General features: G+C 38.8%; 1 protein-coding gene across 3 annotated transcripts in view; it reads left to right on the top strand.

Moving 5' to 3' along the window:
- LOC115237909 (RNA-binding protein Musashi homolog 2) overlaps positions 1-15765 on the top strand; it is a 107385-nt gene that overhangs the window by 58286 nt on the left and 33334 nt on the right. The gene's annotated exons all lie outside the window — the stretch shown is intronic.

Genomic DNA, 15765 nt, shown 5'->3' with positions numbered 1-15765 from the left:
GAGCGATTTCGAAAATTATTTCACGTCATTTTGTTTCTCCTCATGTCGTCGGTTATCGCGCGCGCGCGATCAACGGCGCATTTTGTAAATATTATTTTTTTGCCTGAGGGTACATAGTTTTCGGGAATGACTCGTGAAAACATTCGCGTTCCGATAGCGCGTTTCTGTTTTGTTCGGAAACAATGGACCACTCCCCGCCGGCCGGTCCGAGAGCGCGATGGTGGGTCAGTATTATACGAAGACGACAGAGAGAAAGACCTTGATTAAACGCGACATTTCGTAAAAAAAAAAAAAAAAAAAAAAAAATTAGAACGAGGATGTATGCTGTAAATCCGTCAGACGAGACGTAGCCGCTCGCTTTCCTTGAAATCCCCCTCGACCTTTCTTCGCTTTGTTTTTATCGTGTTGTCACGCTCTCGAATCGCGGCTTTGTTTACGTATCCGTTCATTCTCGTCGTATTTTCGCTTAAACAGCTTATTTCCTTCGAGAGCTACGTGAATTATAAATATATGTTCCGCGTTGCTGAATCTATTTAACATATTTATCGCATTTAAATTAAGATTATATAAAATATCTGTCAGCCTGCGACTAATCACTCGTGTAATCATCGCACGTTTTTTTACGCGATCTCAAAGAAATAAAAAAGAAATATATAAGAATAATTTTTATTAATATACGAAAATATAAACAAAATAATGTGTATTTAATCAAAGCGTCCGTCTAGTGAGTGTATCTATGACACCCGATATACGCTACGAAATTCGGTCCATGTCCTGCTTCTTCTGTCAATTTCTCCTTCATCTTGATAATAATCGGCTATTATTTCTTTCTTTTTTTTTTTTGACATAAGAGTGTGCTTTGTTTTCCTACACGCACGGCTCGTTTCCTCGATGATGCTCTTCCTCGAGGAATTGCTTGAATCGATTCGACAGGGGATAGGGATCGAATCGTCAGTCGTTATGCTGATGTCTGTGCAAAAAAGGGGAAAAGGGGAGAAGAAGTATGACACACACTTTCTCTCTCTTTCTCGCCGGGTAACGGCGATTGCTCTCTCCTCGACATTCGTTTCTTTTCGTTGAAAGCTTCCTTCGTTGTCATGGGAACGCGATATCGCGCGACGGCGGGGAGAGAGCACGAGACGACGAGCTGTCACGATCACGTTAGGTTAGGTTAGGTCGGCAACTCCTTCATTCTTCCCTTTCTCTCCGATTCGTCGCGAGATCGGGTCGTCATGGCGATGCCAAAACAAGGTGCTCAACACGAAATATTGTATAGTGATAAACGAAAAATTTTGACGCTGACTTTACGAATTGGAAAGTGTTTCGTCAATATTAATAGATTGATTTATCGGTCGGGTCCTGTCAAGTCTAACACATGTTTTTCTATTATGACTTTTCACTGGTTGTTTAAATCAGATAGGCAAGTCTTTTTTTTTTGTCTCGTCGAGCTTGTCATAAGTTCTGAACGTGCACACAACGCGATACCGGTGAATGTAATAATCTACTTTTTAATTACAAGTAATATCACGATATGCAGAAATACAATGTATCTCCCTTTTAAACGTGGGTAAAAAAAGTTCCTTGTAATTCTGAAAGAGAGATGCATTGAATACAGTGCGATATGAGCAATTGATATAATCTCGCAGAAAATATTTTGCATTTCACGGTTTCAACCATCGATCGAGTTTTGCGCGCATGATTTATAAATGTGTATGGATATTCTAAATATTGAATGTGCGAACGATATTTTGCGCGCAAGTTCCACCGCGCCACAAAAGGCGTCCCCCCTTCCCACCCTCCTCGTCTCGATGACTTTTGCCCGACATCCGCATCGAGAAGTTCTTCGAAACACGATACCTCGGCTATTCTCGATAGAGAAGGAATTCGCCATGCAAAAAAAAAAGAATAAAGCGGAAAAACAGGGCGAGGAAATCGATCCCGTCAGTTTCCAATGACATAGACCTTGGTCGATGTGCAACATTATCGGGGCTTCTCTTTCCGCGGCTTCCCATCTCTCTCCCCCCTGTCCCCTTCCACCTTCTGTGAGTTTCGTTTCTACTCTCCTCGCTTTTTCCGCTGATTGCTTTCTTTCCTTTTACTGCTTTTTTTTTGCGTCCAACGAGATCTCTGCGCGGATCGAATACAATTATTTATATATAAATAAATTGATTAACAATATCTTGTATAAAGTACATTATTTGTATCTTAAACTAGTATCGAATTTTGCACGTTGTATGATTAAGTTGTGAATTGAGGGGGAAGGGGGACAATTAGCTAAACGTTAATACTCTGAATATCATGAGAGAGTTGTAACGTATTTGTACGTGATGTATTTACGCATATATGTTGAAATTACGTTGTATATCAAGGGCGCTAAATTATAATTGACATATGAGATTTTGTCATTTAATCGGCTTATATGCGTCGATGTTACATATAACGTTACAAACGCGCGGTTAATCTCTAATTGTATTTTAGTCATAGGACACCCCTTGTGACTAATTGGAGTTGTAACAAGCGGTCGGCAAAATGTCGAAAGTGTCGATCCGCTAAAAACTGTTTTTTATCATTTTATTCGCGATACAATTCTATGGGAAAAAATGCATTCATATGTAAAGTTTTTTTAATACAATATCTTGCCATACAAAATATCAGTTCAATACAGATTTTCGTACAATGTCAATTCATCTCATTAAGATTCACACACGCGTAATTACACTCATTACCATTTATTTGAATTAGTCTGGAAGCGAAGTAATGAAAAATAGACACTGTAAAAGTACGAAAAAATGTATTTAAAAAATGTGAGTTTTTAAAAATCTTAGATAATGCAAATTTTTCTCTAAAAATAATTTCTCTCGTTTGCAAAGTTGACTTGCATGTTGTGTAGGATTAATGATATACGATGCGTGCAAGTAATATACGTTGCGCAAACCACATTTATTTATTAGCTTACCTTGCGTCAATGCACGCGTTGAGAAGTTTTTCTCCATCAATCTATGTTCCAAGACAAATGTCTGCAATCGTGATCGATTAAGGAGATTTATCATTATTCAACCGAAGCATATAGTTCTCTCTTTCTCTTTCTCTCTCTCTCTCTCTCTCTTTTGTCATTTACCGGTGAATGTAATAATCTACTTTTTAATTACAAGTAATATCACGATATGCAGAAATACAATGTATCTCCCTTTTAAACGTGGGTAAAAAAAGTTCCTTGTAATTCTGAAAGAGAGATGCATTGAATACAGTGCGATATGAGCAATTGATATAATCTCGCAGAAAATATTTTGCATTTCACGGTTTCAACCATCGATCGAGTTTTGCGCGCATGATTTATAAATGTGTATGGATATTCTAAATATTGAATGTGCGAACGATATTTTGCGCGCAAGTTCCACCGCGCCACAAAAGGCGTCCCCCCTTCCCACCCTCCTCGTCTCGATGACTTTTGCCCGACATCCGCATCGAGAAGTTCTTCGAAACACGATACCTCGGCTATTCTCGATAGAGAAGGAATTCGCCATGCAAAAAAAAAAGAATAAAGCGGAAAAACAGGGCGAGGAAATCGATCCCGTCAGTTTCCAATGACATAGACCTTGGTCGATGTGCAACATTATCGGGGCTTCTCTTTCCGCGGCTTCCCATCTCTCTCCCCCCTGTCCCCTTCCACCTTCTGTGAGTTTCGTTTCTACTCTCCTCGCTTTTTCCGCTGATTGCTTTCTTTCCTTTTACTGCTTTTTTTTTGCGTCCAACGAGATCTCTGCGCGGATCGAATACAATTATTTATATATAAATAAATTGATTAACAATATCTTGTATAAAGTACATTATTTGTATCTTAAACTAGTATCGAATTTTGCACGTTGTATGATTAAGTTGTGAATTGAGGGGGAAGGGGGACAATTAGCTAAACGTTAATACTCTGAATATCATGAGAGAGTTGTAACGTATTTGTACGTGATGTATTTACGCATATATGTTGAAATTACGTTGTATATCAAGGGCGCTAAATTATAATTGACATATGAGATTTTGTCATTTAATCGGCTTATATGCGTCGATGTTACATATAACGTTACAAACGCGCGGTTAATCTCTAATTGTATTTTAGTCATAGGACACCCCTTGTGACTAATTGGAGTTGTAACAAGCGGTCGGCAAAATGTCGAAAGTGTCGATCCGCTAAAAACTGTTTTTTATCATTTTATTCGCGATACAATTCTATGGGAAAAAATGCATTCATATGTAAAGTTTTTTTAATACAATATCTTGCCATACAAAATATCAGTTCAATACAGATTTTCGTACAATGTCAATTCATCTCATTAAGATTCACACACGCGTAATTACACTCATTACCATTTATTTGAATTAGTCTGGAAGCGAAGTAATGAAAAATAGACACTGTAAAAGTACGAAAAAATGTATTTAAAAAATGTGAGTTTTTAAAAATCTTAGATAATGCAAATTTTTCTCTAAAAATAATTTCTCTCGTTTGCAAAGTTGACTTGCATGTTGTGTAGGATTAATGATATACGATGCGTGCAAGTAATATACGTTGCGCAAACCACATTTATTTATTAGCTTACCTTGCGTCAATGCACGCGTTGAGAAGTTTTTCTCCATCAATCTATGTTCCAAGACAAATGTCTGCAATCGTGATCGATTAAGGAGATTTATCATTATTCAACCGAAGCATATAGTTCTCTCTTTCTCTTTCTCTCTCTCTCTCTCTCTCTTTTGTCATTTTTACTCGCGATCGGCACATTGATAATCTCCTCGTAAAAGACTTTCGCAAGTGTACCCAGTCGAAATTAGTCGAGTCCAGGATCAGGAGGCATAGTTTAAATACTTATTTGATCGAATTTGTTTTATCGATCATAAAGCTGTCATGGCGACGACATTTGCTTCTTGCATAATGCTACTTGGAAACGTGACTCGATGGTGGGTACCTTTACCGAGGATCGGGTTACTCGGCACGGCTTCGGTAACGTGCACACACCACGTTCCACAATCTTGTACTCTGTGCAGATCGATATTATGCAATCACGTGACGAGCACTGTTTCGTACTGCAAAATTCCTTGGGCGTTTTCGCATTCTCATTTATCCGCGGGAATACTTCATATTTCCCTTTGTCATCTTTTCTCCTCTTTATTTATTTCGAAGCGCGCGATCGAATTTACCTTAATTAACGGTTTACTAAAAAAAAAAAAACGATATCCAATGTTCAATCAAAAAGGAATTAATAATTATCGACTCATTGTAGTAAATTAACCATGTTGGAAGCGATAATAGCGGAATTAATAATTGATAAATGTTTTTCACGTTTATCACATAGATTAAAGTAACAAGGAAGCTTTCCCGTGATATTTATTATCGTCAAAAATCATTCGACGAACGCACATTCTAATCTAAATATAATGTCGAGTAGCGTAAGATGCTTTTTCCCTCGCATTCTCTTTTATCTTTCTGAATTGTGCGCTCTTGAAATCACCAACAATGGCGTTTTTGCGTCGAGCAGAGCTGCCCGTTTTTTATTTACGACGAAGACACAAAGTGAGAATCGCGCGATCGATACTCTTTGAGAAAAGCCAGACTCTTCATATAAGTATATCGCTGAAAGGCAGTTTTCGACCTTGTTTTCTTGCGCCCGTTTTTTTTTTTCCCACACCTTCGACGACGACGCGATCTGCATTTGTCGCATCTGCAAAAATGTGCCATTTTAACGAACGAAAGCGAACTCCGAGTGAAGAGGATCCAACGCGTTTCGTGGCCGATATCGCGCTTTTTCCGCGTCCACATGCCGAATGATTTATGAAGCGATGCGTTTTTTTCCGCGTCCACTTGCGAGAGAGATTACTAGTTCGAGCGATCCGTACAGCCGATCAAAAGCGTGCACCGATCGTGCGTGCATGCACGCATTCACGCGTATGTGTACATACGCACATGCGCGTTACATTCTAAATTTCGTCATACTTTGTCCGTCGTTTGCGCGATCGCTTTCCATACGTACCGATATTTCGCATTAACAGCTCGGTAAATTTTATCGTCGCTGAATTTTCGCCCCTTTACATTCGAAATATTTTCATTTGCAAAAATTATATATATTATATACCTACAAATTGCAAGAATCATATGGCGTAACGAAAAACAACCGGCTGGACGTGTAAACATACTGTTCCCCTCATTGGAATTTAGCCCAGTTGCATCAACAATTTTAATTAACTCGCAGCAGACGCCGTGTGGCATAAACAAAATTGTTGCTAATTAATAAAATGTAAAAAATATTATACCTCGCATATATGCATATGAAAGAGAGAGAGATGGAAAAAAATTTTAAATACAAAATTTATAATAACTGCCGAAAATCTAGTTTCGATATCGCTCTTTTCAGCAATATGGTTTTATCTATAATGTATGTGGCTCGCTGCTGTAGAGAAAAAAAAAGGTATTTGCATAAGTAAAACACTTTTAAATCGTTAATGCAATCAAGATACAATCGTAAAATATTCATAAACGTGGTATATCAATAAAAGATACGCTGCAATTTTTATTGCACCACGTCTTTCTCTCGATTTCATCTGGTCTCTGATTGAGGAAAGGTGCCATAGTCTTCACGAACGAGACGCCAAGGTCGAGCATTCCTTCACCTCACTCGATTTTTGCTTCTTTATTTGCCTCTCCGCGCGGCACGCCGGTTTCTCTCACCGTCTCTTTCCTTTGTCTCTCTCCCTTTCGTTTCTTTCCTCATCTCTCTGTTCGATTCATCGTACGATGGTCCTCTGCTTCTCGTCGATTTCTTCTTTATCTAACGTCTCTCCGTCTATCCTTTCTTCTTTTCTCTTGGGCCGTTTCTGGAGAATCGATACCTGAAACAATGAGATCTCGTCTCGTTCCTCTAACAAAGACGACAACTATTTTCGAAAGGGAGAAGAAATTAATTCGAGTGTAATTCGCGATTATTGTTGCATAGAATAATTTTATCTTCTAGCTATTATATATTATCATGAGAAATTAGTATCACGAGAATAACATTTCAATCAAAGGTTGAATATTTATAAAATCGCGTTAGAGAGACATGGATTCGGTTATCCTTTTTTTCTCCGATTCTAATGAACGATAATTTCTTACTTAATTTGCACGAATGACAAATATTTACAGAAGTTTCCTTGTTCCAAGTAATCGGCGATCACTTAATCTGATAAGAGCAGCGAATAAGTAATAAGTATCTTAACATCGCTATTGTCGCCAAAGAATATTAGTCCAATTGCTTTGTGTCAATTATACTCTCGTAATTAACGCTAATTCGATTTCTCATTATGATACCTGCCAATTATGGCGAATTATTCACTAGTGATATGGATTAAGTTCGCACGCATATATCGAAACGAACCATCCGGATTCGCATTTATGAAGTATTCTCAATTACCGTAGATTAATCGTGTATTATTTATGCGCTCCGATAAATAATTTTCGAGTCTCTCTTACGCTGCGGTATGTGCATTGCGGAATAATCAATTTTTGGAGAACAAGTTATTTTATTCGAAGATTATAATCTCTGAGATAGCCGATGCGATGAATTTTATTCGCAGGAATATTATTATATTCTTTAAGGGCTCAATTTTCCTTTAGCAGCCTTAAACGCTCAGTTTTATTTTAGCAGTATAAAAAATTTATGATCTTTATAATTTTTTTTTTTAAGAATATTGGAAATTGATCTTTTTAGCGTTTTACATATATTTTTATCGATGTTTAAACGATACATCAGTATTTTTAGATCTTGGATTTTGAGCTTTTTTTTGTTCAATACGAGCCTCTACACGTAGCGTATTTAAAAATGCATGATTCGATGGTATGATATGTTGCTGCTCGTTTGTAATTGTCGAAAATGAAAAAAAAATCGGTCTAGTTTTATTCCATAGGATATTTTTGGGAACCAAATTTCATTAGAACACGGAAAAAGAAATTTAGCTGCCGTAGCTAAAAACTGCGTGTGGTAACTAGATTTCAGTCATAATATATGGACAGCGAATATCTTAGCTGTGATACCTATTTATTAAGTGCAACAGCAAACCGTTTTGTTGTATTTTAGAAATTTATTTTGCAAACCATGATTAGCTATGGTAGCGAAAATTTTTTTTCCGTGAAAAAAATTGAAAAATAACAAACAACTTTACGCTACCACAGATTAGCAAGAGAACGCGATGAAAAGTTTATCAATGGGGATTAACACATTTTGCGTCATGATTAGATGGATATCGCGATTCGCTCTTCTGAAAACTCGAGGCGCGTGCAGAATTTCGGCAGTGGATTTCCAAAGGAATTACGAGCAGCCGACCCGTGGTGTCCCGGGGGCACCAAAATCTCTGCCAGGTGTGCAGGAACAGCTGCTCTCCCGCCGCGTTGGGGATATGTGCAAAACTTCTTTCTATACTCGCTGGCACGAGATGTATTTTATTTAAAGATGACGAATGAGAAATAGATTTATCGCTCTACCGAGACGCATTTCGCCAGCCGTTCTCTCGTTTTTTTCTATCTGAACGTAATGATACAGTCATTGCGATGCATTGCCAATCGTTTGTACTCGCCGCGCATAACTCACGAAGAAAATAAATGTTTGCCGAATATTTAGATTTTAAATCTCTCTTTTTTTTAATTATAAAATATTTATAAAAAATATATAAAATAGTAATTTTGTTTTATAAGATTAAATTTTTTTTTAACGATTTGTATTTTTGTGCAAATCATGATACGAAGAGAAAAATATCTGTCTCTATTGAATATTTGAATTCTCCCACATCAATTTTTTATTTAATTATATAAAACATTTACAAAAGACATTGGTATATAAAATGATTTTTGTTAAGTAATTCTCGCGACTTTTCTAATTAATAAGCATTGAACAGGATCTCTTTTCTAAAATTTTTTCCGATTTATTAAAATTCACTATGTAAAAAAGAGTAAAATAACTGTTTTTGCACTTTTTTTGTTGAGAGAAAATTTTACCAAATCCAATCAATTACACGAACGTTTATTACAACGAAAGTCTGCCGATCGTCGACGTCGAATATGAACGGCGTATACTTGCTTCGTTTACCAGCTGGCACGGTCTCTTCCGGTGCAGGAATGTACGATTGCTCCGGAAAGTGCCTAATCGTGTCTGTCGGACGATACCGCGACGACTCCGAAGGAAATCGTTGTAAATCGAATTGATTACATCATTAAGGGAAAACAGGAATATACCTATCCTAATTTCCGTGTATTCCTAATTTGATATATGTAACTGCATCGATCGATGATAGTCACTAATTAACAACAAAAGTTGAATAATAATTGAACTAAATCGATCTGCTAAAACGAATTACTAAATGTCTGACAATTTCATGTGGAATCGTGCGATAATGTTACGCGACACGAGAGAGAGGCGCTCTTTTTTCTTCGGCTATTATCGTATTCGTTTTCTTTTCGCGGTATGTAACTTGCGACTGCACAGCCGCGATTCTATTCAGCACTGTTACTGATTAAGCCAACACATCGGCTGCATTTAATCTTGTCCCGTCCGCAGTTAAATCGGCTACTTTCTCACTCGCAGAGCTTTCTTTTTTTATCTCTCGTTTTTTCTCCGCTTTCGTTCTTCCTGCAAATGTATTTGCGAGCGAATGCGCAGCATCGCAAATTACACTTGAAGAGCTCCTTTTAACAGAAAAAAAAATTTTCTTATTTAGAATAAAGAATTTTGCTTGTAATTAATCATTTAGGACATTTTTTACTACGTGCCGATTTTTATTATGCGATTTTTAATTGGATAATTTTTTGAAGATTTAAAACTCACGCGACATTCCCTCGTTATCGAATCTCTGATACATTATTATATATCGAGCGAACGAATTTGAGAATAATTCAGCGAGAAAAAGCGGCGCGGGACGAGTTTTGTAGAAATGCATTCCAAGCCGACCGTGCATCGCACTGCATCTGCCAAAGGCCGTATTGTGGCCAGGCAAGAACCAGGCGGTGGCCTGGGGTCGGCACAGTCCCCAGAGAGGATCGTTGTACGTCGTTGAATGGGCCCTTTGTGTCGGCCCGTTCGATGATGACGCGAACACCGTCGCGATGGCGTCGACACCGGCTTCCAAACACTCGGAGTTTCGAGTCTCTGCGGTCATCGACAGACCGGGAGAGGAAGAAGGGTTTTCGGGGGGCGAGTCGTTGTAATAGTTGGAGAACCGATCTCGGAGACTGTACCGATCTCTCTCGTTGTCTAAGTATGTCTGTACCGGTACAGTCTCTCACTAGCTGTTGAATGACGATCAACAGCTGTCGCGTGTGCCGCCGTGTATTATAGGGGAGAGTGGTAAGGGTCGACTGGATCCGCACGAACTTACCCACCTGGCTCCCGACGCAGACCACCAGGCTTCCATTACCACGTGGCGGTTATCGCCGGAGATTCGATTCGATCCCGGTCATGCCTTCGCGCTTTTCCTTTGCTCACGACGCTGTATATTATACAGAGAGAACCATTAGAGGGAATTTATAACGCGTATAACGTGTGTATCAACCGACGCGCGTGTGTTGAAAAATAAACCAAGCAGTGTCGTCGGTATTTTTTAAGTAATAATAGCGAATTATATAGAGTTTTTTTCTAGGAGCGATAAATTCTTTATTTTTAGTATTAGCTTTAAAACGGATTTAACGCGAATTTGCCAAAGAGAGAAAAATTTCATTAAAATATACATTAAAAATGCAACAAGCTACAACGGATATGTGTATGTGTACATGTCAAGCTGCAAGATACGAGACAGAAATTATATTTCGCATCAAGTATATGAGAGTAAAATATGTCAGTTTAAATACTAATAGCAGTATTATATTATGTATTACACGCGCAGTATTATTCATAATTACTCGCGAAATTAGCTTTTGATCCGCTTATGAAGACGAGCGATCGCTAAAATTCGCAGTATCCTAAAAGTGGTATGCGGTATTTTTGCATCGCATCTTCCGCGAGAGGAGGAAACGGGGTGCGGTCAAGGGTAGGGACGGATCGATTCATAAACAAACCCAAATGGTAGTCAAAGAGACGACTCACGTGATATCACGTTCGATTGACGTCTCTTGCAAATAATATTCGATATGCGCAGAATAAGAGAGAGAGAGAGAGAGAGAGACAAACAAACTCGCACATAATGTCTCAATAGGTTGCAATTCCCGCTTTATTCAATTAAAAAATCTTCCATATGATCACATATTATCGTTAAATGTTATTAATATTGAAATCTTACAATAAACAATGTTATGTATTTAAATTCGAGACCTTTTTGGCTTGCAATATTTTTCATGTTCTCTCAATTAATGATCCTCTCCAATTTGATCGGTCTTTTTGCAATCGGCGTCTAACATCGGTTCGTGTCTCATTAATCTAAACAAACTCGCACATAATGTCTCAATAGGTTGCAATTCCCGCTTTATTCAATTAAAAAATCTTCCATATGATCACATATTATCGTTAAATGTTATTAATATTGAAATCTTACAATAAACAATGTTATGTATTTAAATTCGAGACCTCCTTTTTGGCTTGCAATATTTTTCATGTTCACTCAATTAATGATCCTCTCCAATTTGATCGGTCTTTTTGCAATCGGCGTCTAACATCGGTTCGTGTCTCATTAATCTGTAGCGATTGTCCAAATGGATGGCTGGTTTGTACTCGTTGAATGCCATCAGCTGAAACAGATACGAAAGGACATATCTTTTACGAGCGTGTAAATCACAAAAAAGATTTACTTTATAATGTTAACGCTAAAATAATTATCAGCAAGACAAATCTTTCTGGCAATATACAGATTTAATTTTATTATTTATGTCAGCTTAATATGTGTGTATTAGTTTCCAACAACGATTATATACGATATTATTTATAACGCAATTACACATAAAAATGCTACAATTATAACAACAGAATAAGAAGTTGAATAATTTCTGTGATCAATTAAAATTTTATTTTTTAAATCATTGCTTAATAATTCGCTCGGCTGTCGATAGTTGTATATACACTGTCGTCTGTTTGTACCGCTTATCTCTGAAATATGTCAAGTATCCGAGAACACATCTTATATTCCATCTTGCGATATGACGCAAGGTTCTTAATGAAAGACAGAAAAGAGCAGCGAGAAGAGGACGATGGCGCATTATCGTTGAAAAGCCGACGTGACAATCATGCAGTTTCGTTACCGAAAATCCCGACGACGTCGTTCGCAATAAGCCGCTTACCTCGTGTACCACCCATCCTCTCTTGCAAACCGTCCTACCTCTCCAGGCTATGAACTTTCTCGTTGTTGCGGCTGTCAATATTAAACCGACCTGCGTCTCGTCCGCCGATGGCGACAATAGTTACGAGGGCCATTATGATGTCGGCGACATTAATCGCTCGGCAGTCGCGAACACGAGGGAAAAAAAAACATCGCGATTCTCTCTAGTCTCTCGTGCGTATTAAATCGTTGTTGGATCGTCGAAATATCGCGTAATAATCGTATAGTTGTTTGTAAAGCAGAAGTTGTTAGAAACGCTGTCATATTTTTTTATTTTATTTTTTTTTTTTTATATCGCAGATAAAGGTCCTCTTTCTTTCTTTCACTTTGTTACATCATCAAAAGTCTTGTTTATCTCGCGATCGCATGAACGAGGGTCGCAGCCCCCTTTTAAAGAATCGACATTCGTTATCGATAAGATATTTTTCGAGTTCGACGTGCGAGCGACGTGCCTGCGCGCCGTTTCTCGTATTTACTCGAGTTCTTTTATGTGCGCGGAGGGGGATGGCGCGATGTGAAAGGGGGGGCCTCGGCCGAACAAAAAGCACAAAAGCTATCCCCGGAGTCGGAGCAATGGCCGCCGACTTCGCGCCAGGGGGACCCCTCTCTAAACGAGATTCGTTGTAGCCTCTCATCGTCGGAGTTTCGTTGTCGCGAAAAGGCTTGTCTTTATTATTGAAATAATGACAGTCCGAAGCTCTCCCGGTGCGCTTCGGAAGGAAAAAGGGACAGAGAGCGCTATTATTGCCGTTTTTGCGGGCGTTAATTAATTCCGCGAAGTTTACTTGGACGCAAATCAAGAGGAACGGAGCGATCGAAGCGTACGCGTCCTACTTTTGGCAGAGAATGGACTTTTCGTGAGCCGAAAGCGTGACGACGATCGTTTACGAAATCCGAGTCTCGGAAATGCGATCATAGATCGGTGGTAAGGCCGATTGGCAACGAGAAGATTTGCGTAAATGTGGATTCGTTCGGTGAAAGGCGTCTTTCTCGCGAGGCATTTTTAACGAGGAAGTTTAAAAGAGAGAGGAAGAGAGAGAGAGAGAGAGGATGACGAAAGGCGCGCGCACGCGCAACATCGCCGAATATGGATTTAATGCGGCACGACGGAAATCGAATTATCTCATTAGAAGCCGCAAAAGAGACACCCGCCATTCGTGTGGAAACCTTTGCAAAACCCTTGCTGGTAAGCCAAATGCTTGACCCGAATACACACCGGGTCTTCGCCAGGTCTCGTTCGATCGTTATTATTATTTTTTTCTCTTTTTTCTTTTTTTATGGTTTCCTCCGCGGATTGGGCTATTAATACGATCGTCCCCACAAATTATATACATATTTTCCTCTCCTAGAATTAAATCGCGGGTATATTTTATTTTGTCATTTTATTAAATCAATGGCAACGCATTCGCGAACTGTCGTGAAAATTAGCATATTTGCTTGAAAGCGCGTCTCTTAATCGATCCCCGTTGATTGCGTAACCTTGCTTACCTTCACGTTTAATCTGTTTTTGTAATTAAAGTCTTAAAGGCTCGCGTATAATACTCGGAAATCGCGCGACTTTCCCACTCATTCTCGCTCGCGCTTTTCCATAAATTTGAGTTAAAGTTAATCGGGATTTAATCAATCCTCCGTCTGCTTTCCGTTTATATTCAAGCGGAAAATCGGTGAAATCGTGATTAGCGTTAATTAATCTTTATGAGAATATACGAATTTATGGCAGATTCAAAGACATGCAAACAATAGAGAGAACTTTCCCTTTTCTATTTCATCGTAAAATATTATGAGAACTATACTATCCCGTAAATCACATACACATATAGCGTATGCATGCGTTGGTTCGTTATTTATCCACTATATAAAGTCACCACACGTGCACCTTGGAAGATAGTTCATCGTACATGTGTCCCGAATCGGCTGATCAGATTCCGATAGACTTTGTGCTAAATATCTAATATCCGGTGAGAGAAGCCAAGGTACGAGACCTGCGTACTTTCGTGTGTCCCCAAGTGTTGCCCGCCTCGTTATAAACACTCCCCCGATAAGTCGCGTCGCTCTATGATACACGTGCGACGTGTATTAAAACTTGACGTTCTCCGAAGCCTGTCAGGCTGCTTTATCAAGTTTTTAATCTCCAGAGAGCCAATAAGAGACGCGCCGAGTCTCGAAGAATACAATACGCGTTTGCAGTACGGCAATAATTCAAGCGTATTTCACAAGTAAAGTTGGCGAAGCGCTCCAAGGAAGCGGAGGAGGAGAAGAAAAAATATTTGGCCGTAGGGTATTTAATTTAATAAATAATATGGAGAACTGGAGGCGATATTTTGCTCCCTTCCCCCCGTGTTCCCCTTCGTCCTTTCGATTGCGCGAGAGATTAAACGCGCGCGTCTAGATTCCTGGAGAGCAGTACGTTGTATTTCGCAGACCTGCTGTCTACCCCTACGGCGTATTGATCTCAGGGGGGGATGATTTTTAAGACGAGTTTCGCGCCAAGTGCCACAGATGGCATCACCTTGCAACCGACGAGCTACCCTCGAATTTATTGCGTGCCACAGACTCGAAATGTTGCACATATTTCGCGTGTGAATATCGTGTAAATAAATATATCTTAGCCTCTCGAGGGACGAATTTATTGAAGTCGGAATAAATTATTTTATCTTCTTTTTTTTTTTTTCATTTGTGTTTATTCAAAATATATTTTTGATTATTAAATACAACAGAAAAAATTGAAGAAGGTGTTCGAAATCTCTGAAAAAATTATGTGCACATGTATATGTATGGCCATTGTGCGTTAAGATTAATTATTCGTGAAAGAGAATCTATAATAAAATATAATAAAACCTTGAACAATTCTCTTGTGAAGAGATTAAAATATATTTTTAAAATGCAATTTTTTTTTTTCCAAAATCCGCATCTGCCTCTCTTATCGCGTTTTTATTTGATCGCAGTTTTATGTGGACAGAGTTTATATCCTTTATATCGGATTTGTGGAGAGTACGATGGCACTTTGTAGTTCGAAGCAAAAACGAAAAGTGTTTATCTTGTATAAAATTCTCGCCAGCGCTTTACTACAAGCTCTCTCTCTCTCTCTCGCCAGCTCGCGGCCAACTTTGTATTAACTTCGTGCTTACATTCCATAATAATTAATAAGAGACAGACATAAATAAGAAAACTTTCCGGATGTACCGCGCAAAACTTTTCGAAAGCTCACCTTGCGGGAAGCCGTTTTTATTATCTTCTCGCATGGCACGATATTACAAAGTTCCGAGGAGAGGTCCTTATTGTACGTCGCGCGATAAAAATATGGAGAGAGAGAAAAACGACGACGTTGTGAAACACGATGGCAAGTTATCTCGCAAGTTCATACCTCGATGCTATAAACAGACAAGAATAATCCCCTATGTGTTTATTTAACTGACAACTCTCTGATGAAGAGATACGTATTTCTTTTTTTTTTTT

This window comes from Formica exsecta, unplaced genomic scaffold (assembly GCF_003651465.1).
Source record: "Formica exsecta isolate Colony F162 unplaced genomic scaffold, ASM365146v1 scaffold314, whole genome shotgun sequence".
Lineage (NCBI taxonomy): Eukaryota > Metazoa > Arthropoda > Insecta > Hymenoptera > Formicidae > Formica > Formica exsecta.
This window is presented reverse-complemented; position numbering and strand designations above follow the sequence as displayed.